Source organism: Bos mutus, chromosome 22 (genome assembly GCF_027580195.1).
Source record: "Bos mutus isolate GX-2022 chromosome 22, NWIPB_WYAK_1.1, whole genome shotgun sequence".
In the NCBI taxonomy this organism is placed as follows: Eukaryota; Metazoa; Chordata; class Mammalia; order Artiodactyla; family Bovidae; genus Bos; species Bos mutus.
Window position 1 is genome coordinate 31,991,435 of NC_091638.1, and position 27,485 is coordinate 32,018,919.

General features: G+C 39.2%; 1 protein-coding gene across 5 annotated transcripts in view; it reads right to left on the minus strand.

Moving 5' to 3' along the window:
• Positions 1–27,485, minus strand: part of MITF (melanocyte inducing transcription factor) — a 228,601-nt gene that overhangs the window by 114,036 nt on the left and 87,080 nt on the right. Inside the window, exon 2 of one of the 5 annotated variants that reach the window (XM_070360459.1) lies at positions 26,837–26,983. The exons of the other annotated variants lie outside the window; for them this stretch is intronic. The gene's annotated coding sequence lies outside the window, so the exon portion shown is untranslated. The remainder of the gene's footprint in view (positions 1–26,836; positions 26,984–27,485) is intronic. 5 annotated transcript variants of the gene reach the window in all.

Genomic DNA, 27,485 nt, shown 5'->3' on the forward strand with positions numbered 1-27,485 from the left:
CAGGTATTAAAGATGAGGCTGGGATGGAGATGCAGAGAATCACCACCACTTTCAATCAAGTTTATTAATAAGTTCCTCATATCAAGTAACACTGGTTCATTTTTTAAAAATAAGGATATAACATTGCAAAGCAATTATACTCCAATAATAAAATTTTTTAAATTTCAGAACAAAGAAAAAACATACATATGGGCAAAACCATGAATAAAAGCTAGAAAAATCAAAAAATTCTTATTAAAACTCATTCATTCAACAAGTCTTTATTGAGCACCTACTTGTCCCAAGCACTACTGAATATGCTTGAGTTACATTAATGATATACCATGGCGCTTAGATTATGAAGTCAGAAATGTTTTGGAGTAACTCTGAATGCTCAAATCATTGATTAATTTAAATAGGTAATTTGGAAATTGCATGAATTTACCATCTTAAAGTACCATCTACAATGTCATTCCCATTAACAAAAACATTTGCTTTCTAATACTGGATCAAGGATCAGTGCGTTTTCATTTCCTAGTGGGCCAGGCAGAAAATTTGAAAAATCTGAAAAAATCATGAGATGGTTTCTGCCTCTTTTTTAAAAAAAGAGACAGGGGAAGAGAGAAGGTAGAGAATTCATCACATCATCACACTGATAACTGTGCCTTTTATTTGCATATCATACCTCATGTTTATTTAAATGAAGAAACAGAGGGAAAGGGAGTGAGGTGAGTAACTTGCTCAGAATCAAGATGTTGATGAACTGCAAATTCAGGGTTTGAAAACTCCAGAGCCCACATGCTTCTCACTATGGTTCTCTGCTCGAAGTTTCTGTGAGCCACTCAACAATCACAAAAGCAAACTAATTCTAAAATTAGAACCTTGCACTGGAGTTGCCTCTTTAGTTGTCTGTTCCCCACACCCTACACTGGTGTCTGAATTCCAAGAAGGAATAACCCATTCTGTTTAGTTCCCTCTTCATTCTTTAACCAGGCACAATTCCAGACCCAGTGAAAGAACCCAATAACTAGTTGTCAGTGGGTTAAAGGAATAATGAATTGATCATGGTGCATTTTCTGATCACTTCTGACTATGCTCTACCTTTAAAAAAACACAAGCAGGAAATGAAGCAGGCTTCCCTGAATATTTACACCAAGCATGAGTTAAATTAATGGCATTCACTAGAAACAGAAAAGAAACACACACTGCTTGTCCTCAATTAACTTAATCTAGTTGGGAAAGAGTGAGAAAATATGAATATCAGCACAATTTCTTCTTGTTAATAGGAGAAGTATAGCAGTGCTCAGAAAATAAAGAATTATTGAAAAAGGCTTTTGACGGGGAGACAGGCTTTGGACTTTGGGGGACCGTGACAAACTCCTCTGGAAAAGATGGCAAATTGTGAGCAAAGTTTTTCAACGTGTGGGATACAGGATGATCTCAAATGGAGACACAAAGACTCCACATTAAATGACCATGGAATTACCCAGAGAGAAAGGCCCTTTCAAATTTCTTTTCATCCCACGAAAAGTGTCTGTTTGATGCTAACATGTCTTCAATCTTGCAATACTTGCCCTTTGTAACAAAAACAGTTCAGATTTCAGACTCAGACCCTTCTTGACAACACATCCAGTAAGGAATGAACTGTTTTCTTCCAATTTCATTATATTTATTTTACACATGCATCCATCTGTCATTGCCATTTAATACAGCATTTCCTTTCAATATGTGTTTTTAATTTATTTAAGCCATCATATGGAATGTAGGGGGCAAAGGTCATGAAGTTAGGATGAGTACGGCTCAAATTTGGGAACCCTGATTAAGAGACATGAAGAATGTGCCAGAACCCTTCCGTGGAAACCAGATCAAACACAGCCCACAAACAGTGGCTACTCTACTGCAGTGAGAAGCAAACAGCTACAAAGAATTCCAGTCTGATAAAGAAAATCATGTAGGGCTCTGAAATCACAGTACATGGGCCTAGCCCTAATCGCTTCCTAACTGTGGAGAATGAACATGACTGGCAGATAGGATTCCATACAGGAAAACCCGGGGCCAGGCCAAGGAGGACGGAGAGTATCACAGTGGAAGTGGACAAGCCACAGTGGTTGATAGTGCCTGTAAACAAGACCTCCGTCCAGAAAAAGAAAAGGCAAGGTTGTTAGAACAAAATGCCAGGCATGCTGGATGCTGATGCTTCGACACATTACGACCTCTCCTCTCACACTGTGAAGGGCACTTGGGCCTGCATTATCTCCTGGGGCACAAGTATAGCTTACAGCCCATCTTTGTTTGGGTTTAACTTTTTAATCTAATTTCATAATGAAGTACCAAAGGAGATCCCCAGAATGGAACTGTTGGTTTTGTTGTGGTTTTTTTTTTTCCCCTCTAGCTGTATAATACTTTCATACACTAGATGGAGCCATCTTTATAATGCTTTGGGATTCACACACAGGTTTGTGCCAGACATGAAAAAATATTAACGCATGCATATGGAATCTAGAAAGATGTTATTGATGAACATACTTGCAGGGCAGCAATGGAGAGGCAGACATAGAGAACAGACTTGTAGACACAGCGGGGGGAAGGAGAGAGTGGGATGAATTGACAGGAGCATGGAAACATATATTATCATATGTAAAACAGATAGTGAGTGGGAATTTGCTGTGTGACAGAGGGAGCTCCACCTAGTGTTGTGTGACAACCCAGAGGGATAGGATGGGCAGGGAAGCGCAAGGAGGTTCAGGAGGGGAGGGAACATATGTATACCTGTGGCTGAGTCATGTTGATGTATGGCAGAAACCAACACAATATTGTGACATCATTATCCTCCAATTAAATAAAATTAAAAAAAAGAAGGTGTGGGAGAACCACATACCACCTAAATATATTTAAAATTTTGAAGATCAAAGTTTTAAAGATCAAAAGGTCCCATCATTTTACCACTCTGCCTATTTCCCATACCTCTTAAGCCCAAATTAATATCAAACTATTAACAAAGCTGTAAAAATATGTCTGAAATATGATCATCTTATAGTTCACTGGCACTTTTAATTTTGGTTTATTAACAAGTATTTATTATAGTTTTTTAAACTGATTTCAAAAAAAATTGTTTTTTTCTTTGCTTTGGGAGAAATGGAAGCAATTTATAAATGCAGTAAGCATGACTCATCAGACCCAAAAAGTTGACCTCTTGGATAGGAGGGATAAGAGCAAGGGAGCAGCAAGTACACAGACACTACTTCTAGGCTCTCACAGTCTCTGAGCGGAGAGAAAGCACTCGATGGCATGAGGTCAAATGGCCAAGGCACTTGGTAAGAGGAAATGGCTGATCTCCAGGACCAGAGAAGGTCCCCTGCCAACAGACTAGAATATTCCTCTATCTAACCTGGAGCCTGGACGGGGGCCACAGGGAAGTAAGAGGAAGGTTACAGTGATGATTCTCACCTGTCAGTCATGGTAACTCAATGCCTTTTCACTGAATCCTAATCTTTTAAAATCGTGTCTCCAATGAGACACTTTTGTCCCCAGGGGACATCTGACAATGTCTGGAGACACTTTTGGTTGTCACAAATGGGGACACAGGGACTTCCTTGGCGGTCTAGTGGTTAGGACATCGCCTTCCAAGTGCAGGGGGCAGGGGTTCCATCCCTGGTTGGGAGTTAAGATCCCACATGTCTCCTGGCCAAAAAAACCAAAACATAAGCAATATTGTAACAAATTCAAAACAGATTTTTTGAAAACTAGGGTGACGGGTGCTATGAGCATCTAGTACATAGAGACTAGGGATGCTATTGAACACCTTAGAGGGTCGTGCACAGCCCCCACAGTAGAGACAATCCAGCCCTCAATGCTCAACAGTGCCGAGGCCGAGGAGCTATTTTAAAGTAAGCAGCTCTGCCAGACAGGAGACAAAGGAGCTCCAACTCATAAACGTTAAATAAATAAACCAAAATTTCACGGTGTTTACCAGACAGCTTTTAAAGCCAGTAGGACAGAGTACACTGACCTATTGCACTTACACTTCAGACACTCCTTGGGCTGTCCGTCTGGAGTCAGAACGTCACCCAACCCCAGTGCTCCAAAAACCACCTATTGTTCCATTCTCGCAGCTTTGTCTTTTCCAGAATGCCAAATAAATGCGATCATTTAAAACACAGACTTTTGAGTCTGACTCCTTTCCCTTAACAAGTATATTTGAGTTCAATCCATGCTGTGACAGGTATTGGTATCTATTTGCACGTTAATATTCCACTGTATGGATGAACCATGGCTTACGTGTCCTTTAACAGGTGAAAGGACATTTGGGCCGTTCCAGTTTTTGATGATTGTGAATAAAGTTACCTTACTTTTTAAGACTTTTTTTTTTTAAGAGTATTTGCAAATAACTCACTAAAGGTCATACATTTACCAGAGATGTAAAGAAAAAGTATACACTCCAAAAAAAAACTATAGGAAAACAGGAGTCAACAATTTTTCCCCTTGTGTCAATGCACCCAGCTCACAATACATTTTCTGTAAAGAGATTTCACAAACTACTTTTCTATATTTAGTGACCATTAATGGGCCAACTAAAGCACTTTTCTAAAGGCTGCTTCTTGCCAACGTGACCCTATGGCCACACTACTATAAATAACATGTAAGCCGTGATCTGTGTACAGCTACTCATCGGTGCTATACGCAGACTAATGCTTATGCCCTGCTGGTCTCTGCCTTTCATCTGACCTACTGGACTTACCTGAGACGCACAGAGGGGACAGTAAGTGACAGGTTTGGCACTCAGGGGTTCCAAGAACATGCAAGGAAAAAGGCTACTGCAACGATTATGCAGAAGGGTGGCTACAGCTGCACTTTTTTCTGTTGATTTAAACACAAAGAAGCATATGTCCAAATCCTCGGGGGGCAGAGTGCCCACATCACAAATTTCCATTAGCTGGCACTTCATGAACCTAAGATACTACACAGCCAGGGTTGAGGCCAGGGGGAAAGGAAATGCCCAAGAGCAACATTTCAGGGACGTCTCTGAGCTGAACCTGTCACCTTGACTAGAGAAAGCATGCTGGTTTTAAGCTCTGAAAACTCAAAGTGGCATGACAAAAATTTTTGTAATATCACCATGATAGTAACTAGAAAAATCAAGAGAAACTCATCCTCTAGCCCATTTCAAAGTTCTTCAGTAATAATAGTAATAGCAGCTAATTATAGGTAGTATGCAAAGTACTCTTGTGCTAAGCATTTTACATACCACACCTTGAGGTATTCCTCAATAACAACCCGCTAACAGCAACACGATTATGATGTCCCTTTCACCAATGAGAAGAGTGAGGTTTTGAGGTGACTGTATCACTGGCTAGACTGTTTGCAGAGGAGAAATTCAATCCAAGGCACAGTCTGGCTCTAGATCCTCTGTTCTTAACCTCTAGGCCATACCCTCATGGTCCTACTTTTAGAGACATTCATTCATCCAGGTACTCGGGGGGAAAAAAAAAGTATCATTATAGCCATCCAAGGAAATAAATACAAATAAGATATGCTCCTCCCCTCTAGGTGCTCATTACTTGGATGAGGACAGAGAATCCTAAAAATAGTATCTTAAACTTTTTGGTCAAATACTTTTCTGAGACTCATATGAAAACTATGGACTGTCTCAAGAAAAAAACATTCACATAGGCACAGACACAAAACTGAACGCTGGGGGCCTAGGAATCCCTGGAATACTTAAGTAGCTGACTATTAGCTGCAAAGTATTTTGATTAAGAAAGGAACAAAGTATTATGAGAACTCAGAGAAGAAAGCTCAGGATATGAAGTCCAGAAGATAAAGAATTCACTAGGAAAGAAAGGATGGAAGGGGGACTTCAATGAAGAGGTGCATGCATCAGAAGGCTGGTGGCAGGAAAAAGACCTAAAAAGGAAAGAGGAAGAAAGCAGGGAGATAAGTAGCAGATCACTAAAATATTCCAGGTAAGAGTTTCCTATTTATAGGAAGGATGTGGTGAGAACGAGCTACCCCACCAGGCTCTGGGGTCAGAAAGAACTGGGTTCACATCTTAGAGAGAGAGAGAGAGAGTGTGTGTGTGTGTATGCAATGGAATACTACTCAGCCATAAAAAGAGATGAAATCTTGCCATTATCAACAACATGGATGGATCTTGAGGATATTATGCTAAATAAAATAAGTCAAACGGAAAAGGACAAATACCATAAGATTTCACTCATGTGTGAAATTTTTTCTAACATGAACAAACCAAATCAAACAAATGTAGACATACACAGAACAGAGTAGTGTTTACCAGAGAAAAATGGGGTATAGGGGGAGGCAAAATAGGTAAAGGGGCCAACAGTACGGTGACAGATGGAAACTAAACATCTGGTGGTGAGCACAATGCAGTATACAGAAGCTGAGATACAACACTGTATATACGAAAGTCATGTTAGAGACTAATAAAAATATGCAAATACAGGTAGACCTCAGCAATACTATGGGTTCGGTTTCAAACAACCCCAGTTAGGCAAATATCACAATAAAGCAAGCTACATGAATCTTTTGGTTTCCCAGTGCATACCAAAGTTCTGTTTACACTATGCTAGTCTATTAACTGTGCAATAGTGTTATGTCTAAAAATATATATACAAACCTCAATTTAAAACTTTTTATTGTTAAAAATGCTAGCCACCACCTGAACCTTCAGTGAGTCAAAATCTTTTTGCAATAGTAACATCAAAGATCACCATAACAAATATAAAAATAGTGAAAAGGTTCAAATATTGAAAAGAAATATCAAAGGTGACATAGACACAAAGTGAGAAAATGCTACTGGGAAAATAATGCTGATAGACTTGGTGGATGAAGGTTTGCTGCAAGCCTTCAGTTTGTTCAAAAAAAAATACATATATATATGTCTGCAAAGTGCAATAAATCGAAGGACAAGAATACAAGATTTGCCTATAAAGTCCCCTGCAATGAGAAAGAAAGAAAGAGGGACGGAGGGGAAAAGGGAGGGAAGGAGAGAGGAAAGCAGGAAGAGGAGAGAGAGGAAGGAAGGAAGCAAAGAATGGAGTCAAAATCAAGGTCTGCCCCCTCTCATTAGCTGTACAGCTAGGGGATAATCAAACCGCTCTAAGCCTCAGTTTTTTTGTCTGTAAAATGGAGACAAGAAGAGCCCCAACTTCACAGGTGTTGTAAGACAATCCATGGAACAATGCCCCTTGTGTACTTGACACAATGAATATGTGTGAGCATTCAATACAGTGTAGCCATTATTAACAGTATCATCCCTGCCATTTTCACCCTGGCCTGATGCGAACATAGACTCCCACAGAAAACTCCTCCAAAATAGTGTCAGAAATGAACTCCCTGATTCATGTTTGGGACAATCTGCTACATTCTTAAGACACATGAAGCACTGCAGAAGAATCTCTGCCCAAATAAAGCCCCAGTGCAAAAAGTCACTAGGAAAACACTGTCCTATAAACTTCTTATACACTCATACTCGATTACTCATTCTCATTAATCACATAAATACGTGAGAAGCACACTATAGAGCAGGGCGGAAACAAATTCTGACAACTCTTGGGATAAATGGGGGGAGGCGGTTGTTTTGGTTTTTAATATCACTAGTGTTAGCTTTTTTCCTTAGGTGAGAACAGAGATTATCAACAGCTACACACAGACATTACATACTATTGTCAATACTACCATGTCCATAACAAGAATGTGAAGACATAAATTCTTGCAAAGCCTTTCTGCACACAGTTCATCTGTATCACCATTCTTGGCATGGCATTACTGTATAGAAAAGGAAAATGGTACAAAACATTATACCCTACTCTTCTTAATCAATGTGTTTTCAGTAATATTTTATTTTAGATTCTTCACACATAGAGGAGCTAACGTAAAAGCAATACACTGGAACCCATCCATGAATGCTCGAGGAACTGTGTGGAGAGTATTTTGTTTTGATTCCTCAGCCATGGTAATAGACAGAACATTTATTAAACCCTTGCACTTAAAAACGTTCCATGGCCAGCCAATATTTGCCAGAATGATATTGCCATATAGTCAGCACTGGAAAAATAAAGTCATGAGAAAACACAACCATTCTCCTCTTCCCCAGAAAGCTGGCCAGGATATCTGCTTCCCCTTGCCATTAAGGCTGACACCTGCTACAAAAATCACAACGTTCCCCTCATTTGAAAGCACACGTACACAGGAAAACAAAACAGAGGGGTTCCAGAGGTCCTTCCCAAACTCAACAGATGGTTAGACATTCACCAAGCTTCCTTCCACCTTTAAATTTGTTCTCCTTCAAAAGCATAAAAGTAATAAATCATTCCACACCACTGAAAATGGAAATAAGCAGTAGAAAACCTAACTGCCCTAGAATAATACTAAAGCTGAAGAGTTTGTTCATGAACTGGGGACAGAAGGGAGGAATTGAGGCCGACAAAAGGACAGTGTTGCTAGCACATCGTTAAATATGAATGTGATAGCGAGAGCTGATAGGCTTTGAAGCAAGAGGAATATGACTGTCACACTTAGAAATTACCCACACCTTAGTGGAACAAAACAAGGATTCCCGTTAGGAAGGGGTTCCCACATGGCTTTCAGAAAACCCAATCAATCCTTCAGAAGCTGCACGAACGCAGTCTCTGAGGCACACACAAACTAGGTAAGTGTGAGCTACAAAGTAGACCCTTCTCTCCATCTGAAACCTCTCATATATGCAACTTCCAATAGCATTAAAAGTCATCAGTTACTAATGCCAATAGAGTGGCACTGAATTCCTTTCATACCTCTGTTTCTGTATCTGCTAGTTATTCTTCCCTATAAGTGATGCAATCCATGAGTAAGAACACAAGCCCTGGACTCACACTAGCTGTATCTGCCACTAGCTCTAAGCCTCCATTTCCCAACTGCAAATGAAGAACGTAAATAAATGAGATGAAGCAAGCAAGACATTAATGCTCAGTCTGATCCTGACACTGCTGTGGTCTTTCTCATCTTCTCTAGTCCTAGTGTATCTTTCTTGGGAAGAAAACAGGCAGAATGCAGTGTGACTCCAACACTGCTTTATGAAAGAAGTGAAAATGTACGCCGGCTTCGGTTTTATTCACTCTAACAAATGTTCATTAAGGTCCTACTATAAGCCCACAGGCACTCTGCTACGAGTCAGGACGTACCAATGAATAGTAACAGATACAACCACACAGACACAGCTCAGACCCCTTTCCTCCGTCATATATATTCCTCAGTGGTACTCTGTAGATGCAGCTTGCTGAGCATAAAAACTGTGGAGTCACCATTAAAGAGAAACTCTCAGCACATATGCTTCAGAGCTGGTCATGTTCATTGTCATTAATCTGTGAGCCTGTGAAATACATTTAGCTAAGACTATGCTTTTGAGATCCTTCAAATCCTTCTACAATGACTTATGTGTCCATCTATTAACTGCATATATATTTACTCAACATTTACCAAGAGTCAAAGACCAGACTTGACCTTGGTAAGAGACTAATGAGGAAGCCACGATCCTTCCTAAATGTGGAAACTTGCATTTTAATGTGATTTTTTCTATTGAAGTGTAGCTGATGTACAATACTGCTATTAGTTTCAGGTGTACAGCACAGCAATTCATTTTGTGTGTGTGTGTGTGAAGATGAGATTCCATTATTGGGTATAACTCCTGAGCTATGCAGTAAATCCTTGTTGCTTATTTATTTTATGTACAGTAGTTTGTGTCTGTGAACCTCATATAGAGTCTTGCATTTTAGAGATGAGTGCACAGACATGGTCCAGAGGCAAATGCAACTGACCCTAATTCATACCATCAGGAAGCGCAGCACTGAAGTAAAAACCATGTCTAACACCAAATGCAAGTCTGCCCCTCCTCAGGGATCTTACTCTCACTGCTATCCCCTCGGTCTACAATGTCTTTCCCAGACAGCCATATGGCTCACTCCTCAGCGAGTGAATTCGTATCTCTATTCAAAAGGGACCTGAGAATCGAGCTCTAGCCTATGAGCTCCAAATGAAACAGGAACTCTTCCTGGCTTTCTTCTTCACAGCACTTACCACCACCCCTAAAAGGAGGTAAACTCCAGTAGGTATGTATCTGCGCCCATTTCACTCACTGCTCTATGCCTAGCACAGGAACAGCACCTGGCACACAGTAGGTGCTCAGTAAATGTGTTGGGTGCACAAACCCAGCAACCTTTTGAACTACACTTTTAAGCACACCCATACCATTCCTGCCAGAGAAGGCAATGGCACCCCACTCCAGTACTCTTGCCTGGAAAATCCCATGGATGGAGGAGTCTGGTAGGCTGCAGTCCATGGGGTCACTGAGGGTCAGACACAACTGAGTGACTTCACTTTCACTTTTCACTTTCATGCATTGGAGAAGGAAATGGCAACCCACTCCAGTGTTCTTGCCTGGAGAATCCCAGAGATGGGGGAGCCTGGTAGGCTGCCATCTATGGGGTCCCACAATTGGACATGACTGAAGCGATTTAGCAGCAGTAGCATACCATTCCTGCTGAGGACGTTTGCAATTCTGAGACTGGGGGAAGAGAGACAGTGATCAAAATTCAATTCACGAAACATGAATGCCACGGAAAGAGCTGAGTGGCTTGGGAAGGTGACTACCGCAGCAGGAAAACATGCCACAGTGTGGTTTATGCTAAACAGCAGATGAGTTAGGGTGGTGCGTTGACATGGCATTAAGCAACAACAGTCACATACAGAGAAATGGAGGGACACTGGGCACATAGCATTCATCGTCAGAGTCACCCAGACAAGAGGTAGTGGGAGAGTGTGGTGAACTAGACATAAATCCATGCAGGGTGAATCCTGGCCCATATGTTTGGGTCTCCAGATTTTTCAAAGGAATATGTAAACACTAAAGAGAGTATAAAAATTAATGACACCACATTTTGATCGGTCCAGAGTTGTTTTCAACACTATGCAGGCTACACTAACATCTAACAGCCAGATTGAGAACAGAAGGTCCCCAGACTAGCAAAGACTATTGACTTCTCTGATCCTATCCCCAGAAGTCACAGCAGTGCCACATGCAGGGCACTGAATGGCACCTTCTCGGGGTCTTTGCACTTGGCAGATAAACTCTAAGAAGGTTCATGGTGGCCTAATCTTCCCTCTTAGAACTGCATGAACAAATATTCCGACTTACCTAACTTTTCAGTTCTTTTTTAAAAAAAATTTTATACTGAAGTTAAGATGATTAACAGTGCTGTGTTAGTTTCAGGTGTAGGGCAAAGTGATTCAGTTATACATTACCTGTATCTATTCTTCTGCAACATTTTTTCCCATTTAGGTGATTACAGAATATTGAGCAGAGTTCTCTGTGCTATCCAGTAGGTCCTTGTTGCTTATCTCTTTTCAGTACTGCAGTGTGTACATGTCAATCCCAAACTCCCAATCTATCCCCACAACACTTCTCCCTGGTAACCATAAGTTTGTTCTCTGGGTCTGTGAATCTGTTTCTATTTTGGAATTTTTGGAATCTTAAAAAATGATACAAATGAACTTATTTACAAAACAGAAAATTTTCAGTCCTTAATGCACGATGATGGGAAGCCAATCAATCTTAGGTACAAAACAATGCTTTCTCAGAGTCTCTGTGAAGAGTTACCAAAGCAAAACAAAACCCTAACAAGGAACTGCAGAGCTCTGAATGGTACTAGAATCAAGGAAATTCTAAAATAGGTCAGAAAAGAGCTGAAATTGTTTTAAATTCTTACCAGGCAAAAAATAAAAATAAGACAATCTGATGGGAAAAGTCACTCTTCTATTTTTCTTTACTTATACCTTGTTTCTTACCCCCTCAAGGACTCAAGGCAGCTTACATAAAAGCACACAACCCCACAAGATAAAACAAGAGAAAACTAATGTGCGTGGATGAAGAAAACAAGATGAAAGAAAGTTCAAAAAAGAAAAGAAAAGTAAATGACCCTAGGAAGAGCATTAGCTCACAAAAGGCAAATAGGACCTGCCTATTTTCTAAGTCACAAATTGCTTTCTAAGCCACCAGGCCCAGAGTCCAAGGTCTACACGGGCCGGGCAGTTCAAGTAAGGAAGTAAGACAAAGGTAAGAGTGCCTGCTCTGTTGTAAGGGAAACGGCATTACTTTACTGGATCCCATGGTTGCCATGGAGACACGTGATCCAGCACTGCCAGATCTGATTTTTCAGTAAATGCTGGAAATCCAAACACACTTGTGAGAAATCTCATTTTCCAGTGTTGGCAAACTAGTTTTTCTTTTGGTTTAAAAAAAAAAAAAAGTATGGGTCAAAGAAAACATGCCTGTGGCCATAAAGAGGAAGAAGACATGATCAGTTACATGACTAACTGTATCCATAAAACAAAAACCCAAAGTTGAGTAGAAGTACAGTCATTTGTGGTATAAAAACCAGAGAGACACTTCTTCCAAGAATCTTCATAAAGAAGACACTGGAATATCCATCCACAAGACAAGCACCCCATACAATCAGGATTCATGGGTTATATCTCATGATGACCTTCCGGGGGGTTAAGAGTATAAAATACTACGTGTCATGTAATAATACTAACTGCTGAGGTTGAGGGGAAAATGGGGGCAGGACAAATTCTCAGGTTTAGAGATTCTGCTAGTCTAGATTACTTCAGGTATAGATATTACAGTAGATTGCCCTTACCCACTTTTTAACCAATGAATCCTTCTGATAAATATAAAACTCTCATGCTTTTCTTTAACGTTATTTGACAAATCAAAGTAAAAGCTACCTTGTGAAATGGCTTTTTTAACGACACTGCCCTCCTTCCTCATTGTTTCAGAGTATTCAGAATAACAGATGAACCTCTATCCTTCAGACAGTAATCCATAAATACTGGTTTTTCACAGAAGCAATCTGAGAAGCATTGAGTAGCATCATGCACAAGGTTAGATTCCCTGGTGAGGACCTGGAATGAGGTGCCTGTTAAGTTCAAGGTCATTTGCTTTACCAGATAGTCTATCTAGTAATAGGACTGAAGTTTGTGACTGTTGAAGAACCTGCCAGCCACGAGCCATACAAAAGTAGGACCAAATGTTTCCACAAAAAAGTAATTAAAAAAAGAACAAATTGTCATGTATCTCTTCCAGGTCACGAACAAAAGGACACACAATCTCCAGGCCACACAGCGATGGTCCCTGGAAACGCTGGGGTGCTAAAAGGACTGTTGGGTTCCAAAGTAGGCTCTTGACATGCCTACAAGTGGTGCAATTTGATTTTATCTATTTCATATAGAGGTAGTTCTGTTACGATGCTCATTTGAAGATGCAAATCTGCTCAAACGTGACTGATACATCAGAGGGCAATTTGAGCATAACCCACATGAACTTGGTTTGGTCACCAAGGAACAGTAAGTGAACACAGAAAACCGCACCCCACTGAATCAAGTAGTGTACAAATACACAAGATGTACATACTGTAAACATCTGCCTGCTGCTTCAGTTACCATGTGTGTTACAGACCACAACCACCCAGTACTTTGCTACAACTTCCCACCCAATTTCAGACAAGCCTACTTGCACCACTTCACTACAGTATACAAGCTGCAACCCTTCCCACAACTCCCTTCACAAAAAAATACTAGGTCTTTTCAAGGCAAAACTTGAAAAGTTGTGTTGTATTTGCATACTGCTTAACCATTTAGCAAGTGTAAAACTCTAAGGTTTTTCTAAGGTTCCTATTTTTCCTTTATGTTCTTGATGAAGTTTTTGAGTATTGTGCACCTATAGACTATAGGGGCCCCTATAGACTCTGTACTGTATGATTTCCCATTATCTAGTGGTTTTTGTTTAAGTATTTTTTAGAAATGTGTATGTTTTGTTAGAGCAGATGATACTGGGATACTAAATGTTATTCAAGAAAGAAAAAATGATTTCATAAGTTTTCCTTGAAGCTGTCGTGTTGCCCAACTCCAGGCAACATCACTGACATCTGATGTGTATCATTTTCATTATAAATTAACTCAGCATTTAACAAATTATTATGTAAGGCCTAATATGTGCCACGAAAGAACTACATTTCAAAGGATTCATGTGCTCACTTTGGGAAAATACATGAAAGCAAAAAACTGTATAAAAAATAAAAATCATTCATCATCAAAATATGTAAACATTTTGATGTTCTTCCTTTCAGTCTTTTCTCTTTGCTCATATAAACACCACTATCCCTGCCACATGCACTATTTTGCTCGGCCTGTTTTATCTTAACTAGGCTTGAAAACTGGCCTGCCACTTCTTAACTAAATATGCTTACATTTCTTGAAAAAAAAAAAAAAAAAAAAAGTGTTGCCAAGTTGACTCAATCATTTAACATTAACTGAGCACGCACTATCTGCTGAGCAATGTGTTACATGCAAACGAGAATATTCAATAGATTGGGCTTAGCCACCCAGAGACTTTCTTAAAGTTTCCAAATCTGGCATAGTTGCAACATTTCTTACCCTTAGGATTAATTACTATTTTCGATCTAGTTCTAAGATTGGTTAAAAATATAAATTATATAAATAGCACATTTGGAAAAGAAAATGGACTTGTTATTATCAGCCGCCTGCAAATTACAGCTTTAAGAATTGCATTCTGCCCTTGTATCTGTCACCTTTTCAAATACTGTACCACCAGAATTAATGATACAAAACAAAGCTGTATTTGAATATTTCTAAGTAGTAAATACACACATTAAAATGTCATGAAGACTGCCTACTAATTTTCCCTCTTTATTTCTTCCAGGAAGGTTATTTTAAGATTTTATTTTGTGCGTGTGTGATGATGGATTTAGAGTTGAGTAAATTACAAGGAAGATAAAGATAGATACAGACACACCTAAATATCTGTGTGTGTGCATCAAAGACTGTGCTCAAATGTGTGTGTGTGTGTGTGTGTGTGTATTTTCTTGAGTTTTCTTTCCCACAAACTGAAATATACATGTCATTCTATATATTTAAGTTGAATTCGCTAACAAGCAACTAGGTGTGGAAAGCTATTTGGGGTTGCATTTTATCTTGTCAGTTGATGAGATGCTGAGAAAGACTAAGAAATGAGGGCAACAAGGACAAAACTCATTAGAGGTGAGATAATCCAGACACATAATATGCTCTGAAATCACTGATTTTACTCCTCTCTATAAAAATTTTAAAAATAAAACAATTATAATTTTTTTTAATTGACTACTTAGCTAAACCACTATTTAAGTTCCACACCAGGGGAGGGAGGGAACATTGGCAAAGGTCACAGGGTTACATCTTCAGGTGCCATTCAGGTGCCAGTCTTCACCACACTTCATGCTTCTCTGTCTCTCTCACTGAAAAAAGACCAATGTCTTATTATGATAGCCATTTCCAGGTGGTAGTGAGCTAAGCCTCTAGTCAAGATTCCTGTTCCTTTTAAAGTACCCATGTGTGTGTGACATGATGGATTAAATATTCCAGCTCGCCCCCAGCTTTTCTCAAACCTCATACCAATTCACCCTGAATACCCGTAGAAGCAGTCTTGGAAAGACTGCATTTGCAAAGGGACGAACGTGAACCCCCTAACTTTTCCACCAAAGCACGTTTCAGCCGAACAGCCACCTCCTTGCAAGCCCTGGAAGGAAGGCCTAGGAGAATGGTCTGAGTTCACCATCAGCAAGGGAGAGGTCTCCAGGCAGCCTCACATTTTATCTCACATTCTATTCTCTAATATCCCCTTGCTTTTATCGGCAGGAAACAGTTCTTAGGTTACTGACTAGTTGAATTATTGAGGCTTTTGTGCCTGTATCCCAAATATTAAAGAACTACGGATGCTCTGAAAAAGATGGGCCATATTAACCTCCAACCCCATGCAGCCCTTGGCACTAGGTTTCAGACTTCCACTAAGAACATAAATGCTTTGATTTTTTAAAAGCTCTAATGTGCATGTTAAAAAAAAAAAAAAATCAACTCCAACCCCCTTACTCCTTTTTATCTATCAGTGTTTCTTGAGGAAGGGTTATATTTAGAGCAGATCAATTTTCCCCTTCATGGGTACTAAACATTAGTGGACAGAAATCTTGAGGCGCATCCCCTTCTGAGCCCACAGAGATGTCTCTGCCACTCGGTAAAGCTCTCAGCCCCGGACATGCCCCAGCCCTCACATCACAGTGACCTCCTCCAGCCCGACAGCTGGAGAGGAAGGGACATGGGCAATATAGCCACAAGCATGCCGGGCAGAGGTGCAACTGGGCTCCTCCAGCCCCTCGAGCCCAGGCTCATCGGTACCCTCCTCCATTTAGAGAGCTATTCAGACCCCATCATTCACCACAGTGTCCTGCTGCTGCTGCTGCTCCTAAAGAGATACAAAAAAGATAAAGTCCTTAACTGTGCTAGATACCGGAAGAAAAAAAAAAAAGCAGCCACAAAATGAAAACTGCCTTTTAAAAGTAGCTACGGTTAAACATTAAAAAAAAAAAAAAAAAAGGAAAAATCACATGCTTTTGCTCCCCATACTACAGCTAATGAAAAGGGGCATTTAGTATCTAGTGGGAAAAGCAATGTTTTATAATTTCACCAACAACTACTACAAAGCTCATTTGTAAGAGCTTGGCGAATCCTTACTTCTTCTAACCTCAAGAATCAAACCTTCTCTGAGGTCAGAATCCAGGGACTTATTCTAATGTTGAATGTTCTCCTGAGTCCCTTTAAAAGAAAAAAAAAAGGAAAAATGAACTTCACATTGACTGATGCATGACATTGTTTTAATCCAAAAAAAATGTGCAAGTCGAAACCATTATAACATGTCATAAAGCATCAGTAATAGCCACTCAGCAAGAACTAAACCATTTTTAAGGTCATAAACAGGCACATACAGCACGCTACGCTAATTTATTAGAAACATCCTCTTGAAAAGAAAGGGTCACTGAGGGCTCTGGTTCAATCACACTGCTCTCCACACGCCAGCCACAGAACTTACATATGACCTTTGCAATTCCCCTTGCAAATCCTTTCAGCACTCAAGACATTTCACTTTAAAAACTAGGGGGAGGTGAGGTAAAGCCATAAAAACCAGTAGCAGGAGCACCAGAATATGCTGGAATAAGATAAATGTCTTTCTCACAGAAAGACACACAGGCACTGTTAACAAACGCAATCCAGTGCAAAAGGCAACGAGTCGGCTCTCCTTGACCACGTATATTTTAAACTCAGAAAAGCAAAAGCAGACTTACCCTGGGAAGCCATCCTATAGGCTGACTCAGTAAAGTAGCCTGTCGACAAGCCAAAAACAGCTACAAACCCGGGCTCCAAAAACTCACGGGGTTTAATCCTCTCATCCACCTACTGACCCCTGCTAGTACGTATGCATCTGGCTTTTGTTGAAGCCACTTCTGCAAACGTACAGAGGATGAGTAATCGTTCAGACTTCGTAAAACATGCCAAACCCATCACTAATAACAGTAGTTTCATTTACTCATCACATTTTTGAGTGCCTTGATTTTATTTTTTTAAGCAAAATTAGCGTTTTTGCTGATGTAAATTCTCTGTCACTAGACCATGCACACATTATCCAAAAGGCAATAGGCTGCATGATGTGTGCATAACGTTTTCTGGGTCCCTGTCAGCAGAGAGAAATGCTGAACTAATTTGTAAAGGCATAGTCTGTTTGATAAACTATCTTTTAACATGAATAATACCAATACTTTCCTAAATAAAACCTCCACCCAATTCTACTCTTTCATTGAAAAAGGCAATCACTTTATTATAATAATTAGAAATATTAAAGAAGAAGATACTCAAGCATAAACTCATCTTTCACTGTCATCCCCATCCAATCCCTTATCTTAGAAAGAATTATGATTAACAATATTGAATGTATCGTTTCAGAAATTTCTATATACACAGTACACATCTGTATGCACCCACACACACACATACACACACAAACATTCTTCAGAATAACTCCTGGGGACTGATAAGTCTTGGATGTCAGAATTTTCTAGATTTCGTAACATATTAAAGTATATATAGAGTGTGATATCCCTAGAGAGATCAGGGCAACAGCTCATAATCAAATGTACTAACATTTCTGCCAGAAAACATGAATATTCAATTCAGTGAGATAATAAATACTATAAATAGCCTCGTGTCATTTCAGGTCAGGTAATTCTTCTAAATGAGATTTTAAAAAAATCATTCAATACTCAGAAACTTTTGAATTTTGGAACTGTGGATAAAGGATTTCAGCACTATGGGTTTTCTTCCAGTTACCAAGTTTTGAAAATGTTTCTTTAACAAAAATGGCTCATGATAAGAAATGTTTAAAATGTTTATGAATAAAATTAAAGTCACATGTAAAAATCCCACCACACACAGAGAACTGAGCTTTAATTCACTCATACTGAGTGCCTTCTGGGAGTACAGACTCAATACTCTTAGCAACTGAACAATAACAATAACACACTAAAAAATTAAGGCAAACACAAATCCTATTTTCTTTTTTAAAAAATTTTACTGGAGTATAGTTGGTTTACAATGTTGTGTTACTTTCAGGCATATAGCAAAGTGAATCAGTTATACATATATTCACTCTTTTGTACATTCTTTTCCCATATAGGCCATTACAGATTATTAAGTAGAGTTTCCTGTGCTACACAGTAGGTTCTTATTAGTTATCTATTTTTATATATGTAGTATGTACATGTCAGTTCCATCTCCCAATTTATTCCCCACTCCCCATCTCTTGGTAACCATAAGTCTGTTTCCTACATTCGTTCTTCTACTTGTTTTGTAAGAAAGTTCCATTTGGACCTGGGTTTTCTTTTAAGATTCTCTATATAAGCAATATCATGTAATATTTGTCTTTCTCTGACTTACTTCACTCAGTATGATAATCTCTAGGTCCATCCATGTTGCTGTAAATGGCATTATTTTGTTCTTTTTATTGCTGAGTAATATTCCATTGTATATACAGACCACATCTTCTTTATCCAATCCTTTGTTGATGGACATTTAGGTTGCTTCCGCGTCCTGGTTATTGTAAACAGTGCTGCAGCGAACACTGGGGTGCATGTATCTTTTTAAATTACGGTTTTCTCTAGGTATATGCCTAGGAATAGGATTGCTGGGTCATGTGGTGGCTCTACTTTTTGCTTTTTAAGGCAGCTCCATACTGTTCTCCATAGTGACTGGTATCAATTTACATTCCCACCAACCCTGTAGAAGGGTTCCCTTTTATTATTTTTTTTTTAAATAGTAATATCTATCTTGAAAAAATTTTCCTGAAAAAGATATGAACTCTTTCATTTGCTCATTCATTGACTCAAACATTTATTTGAGCTTCTATTATAACCACAAACTGTGCTAAATACCAAGTACTTTGGTGGCCAAATGTAGCATATAAAACTACCAGACATCAGATTAAATCTGAGTTTCAAATAAACCATACATATTTCAGTATAGCATGTCCCACATTTGAGACATACATTTTTACAGATATAGTTTTTAAGTATTTGAGATATACTCACGCTTTTTATATGTTCCATATTTGGACAGATTTATATTAAAATATTACTCATTTTGATCTGAAACTCAAATTTTACTGGATATATGTCATGCACATGAAAGAGGCAGAGCCCTTGTCATCATGAACCCTCAGTCTAGCACTCAGGAGTGGACGAAGGCAGGTGGACAGGTAATAAATAGGCAAACAACTACACACAGAGTGTAAATAGAAAAAAAGGGCTATGGAGGTGATAAGTTGAGCAATTAAGATGGAAATGGCTTCCCTGGTGGCTCAGTGGTAAAGATTCTGCCTGCTAAGGCAAGAGATGAGGGTTTGATCTCCAGGTCGGGAAGATTTCCTGGAGAAGGAAATGGCAACCCAAGCCAGTATTGTTGCCTAAGAAATCCCTTGGACAGAGGATCCTGGCAGGCTACAGTCTATGGGGTCATAAAAGACTCAGACACGACTTAGCAACTAAAGATCAACTACAAGAAGGAAATAAAGAAGAACATGTATTTAAATACAGAGTTCTTTTTTTTTTTTTTTTTTTAATAGAGTTCTTAAGGAAAGGCTTGTCTAGGAAGCAAACTGAAGAAAGATCATGCTGAAGGAAATAACCTCATCGTAGTAGAGCAGTTTGCATAAGACTATGCCCGGTAGATGCTCAATAACTGCTCATTTATTCCTTGGCAGTGTCAGAACTTCATCTCCTGACTCACCCTTGTCTGGCCCTATGCCTTGAGATTAAGAGAGATAGTTAGAAAAGGTATATATTGACAGGGCTTCCCTGGTGGTTCAGACGCCACCAGAATCTGGTGCAATGTGGGACAGCCGGGTCCAATCCCTAGGTCAGGAAGACTCCGTGGAGAAGGAAATGGCAAGCCACACCAGTATTCTTGCTTAAAGAAATCCCATGGACAGAGGAGCCTGGCAGGCTACAGTCCATGGGTTCACAAAGAATCAGACACCACTGAGCGAATAACACTTTCACTTTCACACATATGTTGACCACCAACGGTTTCCTCCTTCAGAAAGTCTGGCAGCCACCATCTGTCTGCAAGCTCATGAGAGGTCCAGAGCCAGGACATCCCAGGACAGCCCTCTTGAATGCCTGATCCACAGAAACCATGGCAGATAATGAGATGATAGTTATTATTTTCAACCACTATGTTTTACTATGATTTGTTACACAGCAATAGTAACCAAGTGTTAGCAAGAATGGGGGCCACTCAGAACTCTCAGCCCCTGATGGTAGAAATATAAGTTGGGGCAACTGCCCTGGGAGGGTATTGGTGGTACCTAAGAAAGCAGACATACACACACCCAGAGCGCCACCCCCTCTTGCACTCCCAATGTCACTGCTACACTTTTGGGTCTCACCATTTCCCACAATACAGCCCCTTCCTCCCTTCTCTGCTGGATTTGCAACATCCCCACCACCAGTTATATACACAATCCCCAGACTGATATTCCTAAAGCTCGCCTTTCATCATGCCCATCTGCAGCTACAAAAGTCTTCCATAGCTAAACTTAATAAACATTTGCTGGTTGATTACTTGTAAGAATCGAATCTAGGGAGTTTTATTAACTTGGCATTGAGGATGAAAAGACAGAATGCAAATAACCCAGGCATTCAGAGTTTACAAGGCAGCTCCTTGAAATGCCCTCCAAAAGAAAGAAAAAAAAAAAAGAAACCATTGCCAGAAATTCCAACTGTTGTGAAATACTTATGTGGAAATACATCTCAAGGACCTATTGCTATCCATTCAAATAGAATGTCACCAAAAAAAGATTGAGTACTGTTATCATGGTGACAACCAAGATCAGATTTGCATAGCAAAGAATAAATTTCAAACCTGAAAGTTCTTCCATCACATGGAAAGTATAGACAAACAGTGTATAGAAAATGAAGAGGAAGAAAAAGAAAAAAAGGAAGAGAAGGGAGGACAACCTTTAACCTTCTCCAGAACGTTCTGTTAATGTTCTGCTCTTTGATGATTGTCTGGGACTGCATCATTAGTGGTGGTAACAATGGAAAGGAAAAACATAATAACTTTAAGAACCGTCATTTACTTTTGTGCCTGCCACATGCAGACATTAGGCTGAGCCTTAATATACTTATACTGTTATCAGAATTAATGCAATTATTATTATTATTATTATTCCCATTATACAGATGAAGAAACTGAGGTACAGAGATTGCTGGCCTCTCCAGCTTATCTAAGGTCTTAACCATGAACACTTGGAGGCTCCAGCATAAAGTAAGATTCAGCAACCAGTGAAAATCAGTAAGAAAAAGATGAAACTGCCTCATGGGAATAACTGACACATGGAAATAAAAATAAAATATTGAAAACACTGAAAGTTAATATATGGCAACATAAGAACTGAGATTCATGAAACCACAACCAACAGGATTGAAATACACATAGAGCAACACAAGGAATCTCAGTTAAACTGGCAGAATTGAAACTCCATGTTGTATACTTGGAAAGGAAGAATCAGATCCCATATTTATTCATTAAATTATTCAATGTATATCAAATATACACTGAACATATACTATGTGTTAGATACTGTTTGAAGCACTGGGGATACAACAGTGAAAGAAAGAAAGAAAGTGAAGTCGTTCAGTCGTGTCCGACTCTTTGGGACCCCATGAACTGCATGGATATGAGTTGGACTATAAAGAAAGCTGAGCGCCGAAGAATTGATGCCTTTGAACTGTACTGTTGGAGAAGACTCTTGAGAGTCCCTTGGACTGCAAGGAGATCCAACCAGTCCATCCTAAAGGAGATCAGTCCTGGGTGTTCATTGAAAGGACTGATGTTGAAGCTGAAACTCCAATACTTTGGCCACCTGATGCAAAGAGCTGACTCATTTGATAAGACCCTGATTCTGGGAAAGATTGAGGACAGGAAGAGAAGGGGACAACAGAGGATAAAATGGTTGGATGGCATCACCGATTCAATGGACATGAGTTTGGGTAAAATCTGGAAGTTGGTGATTGACAGGGAGGCCTGGCATGCTGCAGTTTACGGGGCCGCAAAGAGTCAGACACAACTGAGTGACTGAACTGAATTGAACTGAACTGTAGCCTACCAGGCTCCTCTGTCCATGGGATTTTCCAGGCAAGAGTACTAGAGTGGGTTGCTGTTTCCTTCTCCAGGGGATCTTCCCAACCCAGGTATCGAACCTGGGTCTCCTGCACTGTAGACAGATGTTTTACCATCTGAGCCACCAGGGAAGTCACTATACAACAGTGAACAAGGAGACAAAAGTTTCTACTTCTATGCAACATTTGGGTGAGAAAGGGCATATGGGCAATAAAGTTAGTAAATAACGAAGTCATCTAAGATACTAAAGACAGCAACATCTGTTAAAGACAGCAACTTCCAGGATAAAAATAAAGCACTAAGGACCAAGATAGGGACAGGAGAGGGACGTTATTTTGAACAGTAGCCAGGGTAAGCCCAGAGTGTAACAATAGGGCAAAAGCTTAAAGGAGGAGAGGAGATGAGCTCTGTGGATGGTTGGAGGTCAAGCATCCCAGGTGGGGCCAGGCCTGGCACACTGGAGCCTCAGTGAGGAGGCAGGTCTAGTCACTGCAGGAAAAGACTAAGGGAGAAAAGAAGAGACAACCAGATGAAGTAACAGGATCCAAACTGCAAAAGGCTCTTGGCCACTGGATATCCGTGATTCTTCAGCTTTGAGGGTCATGAATTATTTGTATAAGCTGAGGAAAGCTAGAAGACCTCATCCCAAAAAGTGCACATACCCTAAATGCCTGTCCTAATTTCAGAAAGCTGACATCTCTGTCTTAGACTCCCAGGATCTGAACAACATCCTACAGGAGATCGTAGTTCCTCCAGCTGAAACAAAGAAACAGCTTGGAACAAACTCTATATTTAATGACATCCCAAAGGCAGACAGCATTTCAGGACAATGGACACCAAGGTTCCTCCAGGCTCTGAGGCTTTGCTTGTTCCATTATCCTCAACAATTTGCGGAGGTCATGCTCAAGCACCAAGAGCCCTGAGAGAAGCCAACTACATGTGTTCCCTGGGGACTTTCCGTTAGTCACAGGGTTCAAACACAAAACTACATCAATAGTGACCTTAATATCCATAGAGTAGAGGAATGCATGCAGTCATAGCCCAAGGGGAACTGGGTGCACTTGGACACAATCAACCGTCTTGCAGTTCATACGTGTGTGTGTGTGTACACAAATGTGTACACATATACTGATATATTCCAGTTCTTTTATAGAAGCTAGAAGAGAAGAGAAATTGTTTTTTGTTTTGTTCCATTTTGTTTTGTTACTGATGAATTCCCAATGCTTAAAACAGTATCTGATCCACAGTTAAATGCTCAATAAATAAAGAATGGCTGAATGAATGATCAAATTCTTTGGACTTATTTGCAAATAAATAATTTGCAAATAAGTCCAAAGAATTTATTTGAAAATAAATTTGCTAAGAAATAAATTATTTGCAAAGAAATAAATACTTCTTTGCAAATCACTCTAAGAAATCAGAGGCTCAAAACATTATAATTAAACAGACAGAACAGCTACATTGGAAATGTTAGGGGATATGGTTAACTAGGGATTAGAAAAGCTTGATGCAACAAGAGCGCAGTATTCCATGTCCTAAATCACGCCTATGTAAGAAAATATACAATGGAGAAAAGACAATCTCTTTAACAAGTGGTACTGGGGAAACTGGTTAATCACCTGTAAAAGAATGAACAGTTTCTAACACCTTACACAAAAATAAACTCAAAATGGATTAAAGATCTAACTGTAAGATCAGAAACTATAAAACTCCTAGAGGAAAACATAGGCAAAACACTCTGACATAAATCACAGCAAGCTCCTCCATGACCCACCTCCCAGAGTAACGGAAATAAAAGCAAAATAAACAAATGGGACCTAAGTAAACTTAGCTTTTGCACAATGAAGGAAACTATAAGCAAGGTGAAAAGACAGCCTTCAGAATGGGAGAAAATAATAGCAAACGAAGCAACTGACAAAGGATTAATCTCAAAAATATACAAGCAGCTCATGTAGCTCAATACCAGAAAAACAAACGACCCAATCAAAAAGTGGGAAAAAGACATAAACAGACATTTCTCCAAAGAAGACATACAGATGGATAACAAACATATGAAAAGATGCTCAACATCACTCATTATCAGAGCAATGCAAATCAAAACTACAGTGAGGTACCATCTCACGCCAGTGAGAATGGCTACTATCAACAAGTCTACAAATAATAAATGCTGGAGAGCATGTGGAGAGGTGGAGTGTTTCCACCTCTTACACTGTTGGTGGAAACACAAACTAGTACAGCCACTATGGAGAATAGTGTGGAGATTACTTAAAAAACTCTGCCGTATGACCCAGCAATCCCACTGCTGGGCATACACAACGAGGAAACCAGAAGGGAAAGTGACACATGTACCCCAATGTTCATCGCAGCACTGCTTACAATAGCCAGGACAGGGAAGCAACCTAGATGCACACTGGAAGACTAATGGATAAGAAAGCTGTGGTACATATACACAATGTAATATTACTCAGCCATTAAAAAGAACACATTTGAATCAGTTCTAATGAGGTGGATGAAACTGGAGCCTATTATACAGAGTGAAGTAAGTCAGAAAGAAAAACACCAATACAGTATATTAACGCATTTATATGGAATTTAGAAAGATGGTAACGACGACCCTATATGCGAGATAGCCAAAGAGACAAAGATATAAAGAGCAGACTTTTGGACTCTGTGGGAGAAGGCGAGGGTGGGATGATATGAGAGAATAGCACTGAAACATGTATATTACCATATGTGAAATAGATGACCAGTCCAAGTTCGATGCATGAAACAGGGCACTCAAAGCCAGTGCACTGGGACAACCCTGAGGGATGGGATGGGGAGGAAGGGGGGAGGGGGATTCAGGATGGGGGACATATGTATACCCGTGGCTGATTCATGTCAATGTATGGCAAAAACCACCACAATACTGTAAAGTAATCAGCCTCCAATTAAAATTAATTAATTAATTTTAAAAAGATTAGAAATTATACCACCTTTCTGCCTTGGTGGAAACCTCTCACGGACGTTTCTCACCAATGCTTCTCAAACCATTTGCAATTTGTGGTTTGCATCACTTTATCTGTTTTTTATTTTTTTTTATTTCAAATCCAACACAGACCAATACTTTTGTAAACTACAATAAAATTGAATTCTAAAACAACTGAAAAACAAAACAAACACACACACAAATATGCAAGCCCAAATCTGTATGAGAATCAAGAGACCTAAAATCACTCTCTCCAATTGCTATAAAGGTTTCTGAACACTCAATACCTGTTCACATCTCATTGATGACTGACAAGCAGTTCATGAACCACTCTAATCCATGGATCATACTCGCAGTAGCAAGACTCAGATCACAAAACACATAGATAGACATACATGTATGTTGGAGATTCCAGCATTCAATTCAGATGCTAATAATGCATTTGCTTTTCAGCTGATAGAGAAAAATAGTGTTCTGCTTCTTAATACATTTCTGTCAGATACTTATTTCAACTATCTAGGAATAAAATTAACAAGTCCATAATGCTCATAATATCAAACTCCAAGAATACATTAAAATGCTGACTACACCTCACTTAAAAATTATCCCAAGATTTAAGCACAAAAATTAGAAACAGATTGTTCATTTTATAATAGATCCTACATTATGTAGAATGATTATAATGAGATGTGTTTCGTGTATTTAAATAAGATGGTGATTTTATATTAATCCATTTATAAAATATGGTCTTTATATATTTATCTTCTATATTTATATCTGCAGCTTTACAGAAACATATTTATTGTGCAAACTAGTATCAAGAGGTTTTTAAAATGCTACTAAAATGATACACAAAACATTTGGCCAAAAAAACACTGGGCCACAAATGTTTTCCTTTACCTATTCTAAGCTTGTTAACATTACCTATTTGAAAATTATCATATATACATATAATCTAAATAAAATAAGATTAAATATAATTTATAAACAAAACTGATGTATGACACTCCTAAGAAGTAAACAGGCTGTCCTTTTCTGTTTTCATTAAAATAGCTTAAGACTGAGGAGGGATACTAGCCAATCTTCTTAAATTATCCTTTGTCTAAAAATACGACCTTTGAAACTATATAAACATAATCCTGAAATTTCTCGTCATTCACAAAGCTTCCTTAAATCAGGATGAGTTAATGATTTTCACCAAAGTCCAACTAAACATTGGATTAGTGCATTCCAGAGGAAATCCTACTTGAGGCTAAACACAAAGTCAGTACTCACTGAAGTGGCACCCAGGAGTAGACTCCACCTTTGGGCCAATTATAAATGAAGGCGGGAACAATCCTGATGGTACTCCTAACAGAAATTTTCTAGAGGTGGGATTCAAGACAGTTGCCTTCAAGTTCCACAGTGCTTCTATCATATCATCTGGCAGGAGGAGTAAATGGTTATTGAATTACAGAAGGAAACTGTGATTCCTCATTTCTTACAGGTCACTGAGGCTCAGGCATACAAACCTTTTATTGCAAGGATTTTGCATCTTTGGGCAAAGCAAAAAAAAAAGCAAATGTTATTCTAATGGCGAGCCTACATGGCAAAAACTGAGACGATAACTCAAGAATGAAATCTGCTAAAAACTTTTCTTCAATCCCTGCCCCTACACCTGGATTATAACAGGCAGGCAATGAGTATAGCATGGAGAAAGGAAGAGAGAAGATAAAGATGCAAAACAAACAAGTACAAGCTCTGAAAAACATGAAAACATGATGCACAAGCAACAGAATGCAGACAGTGAATTATCTTGATGCTTTGTTACAATTTAAAAAACATTAACTTGAAAAATACTAACAACTTCTATTCTTTGACAGCTTATTATATATCAAGTACTGTGCAAAGCATCCATCATTTCAAACAATTTTTCCAAAATTCT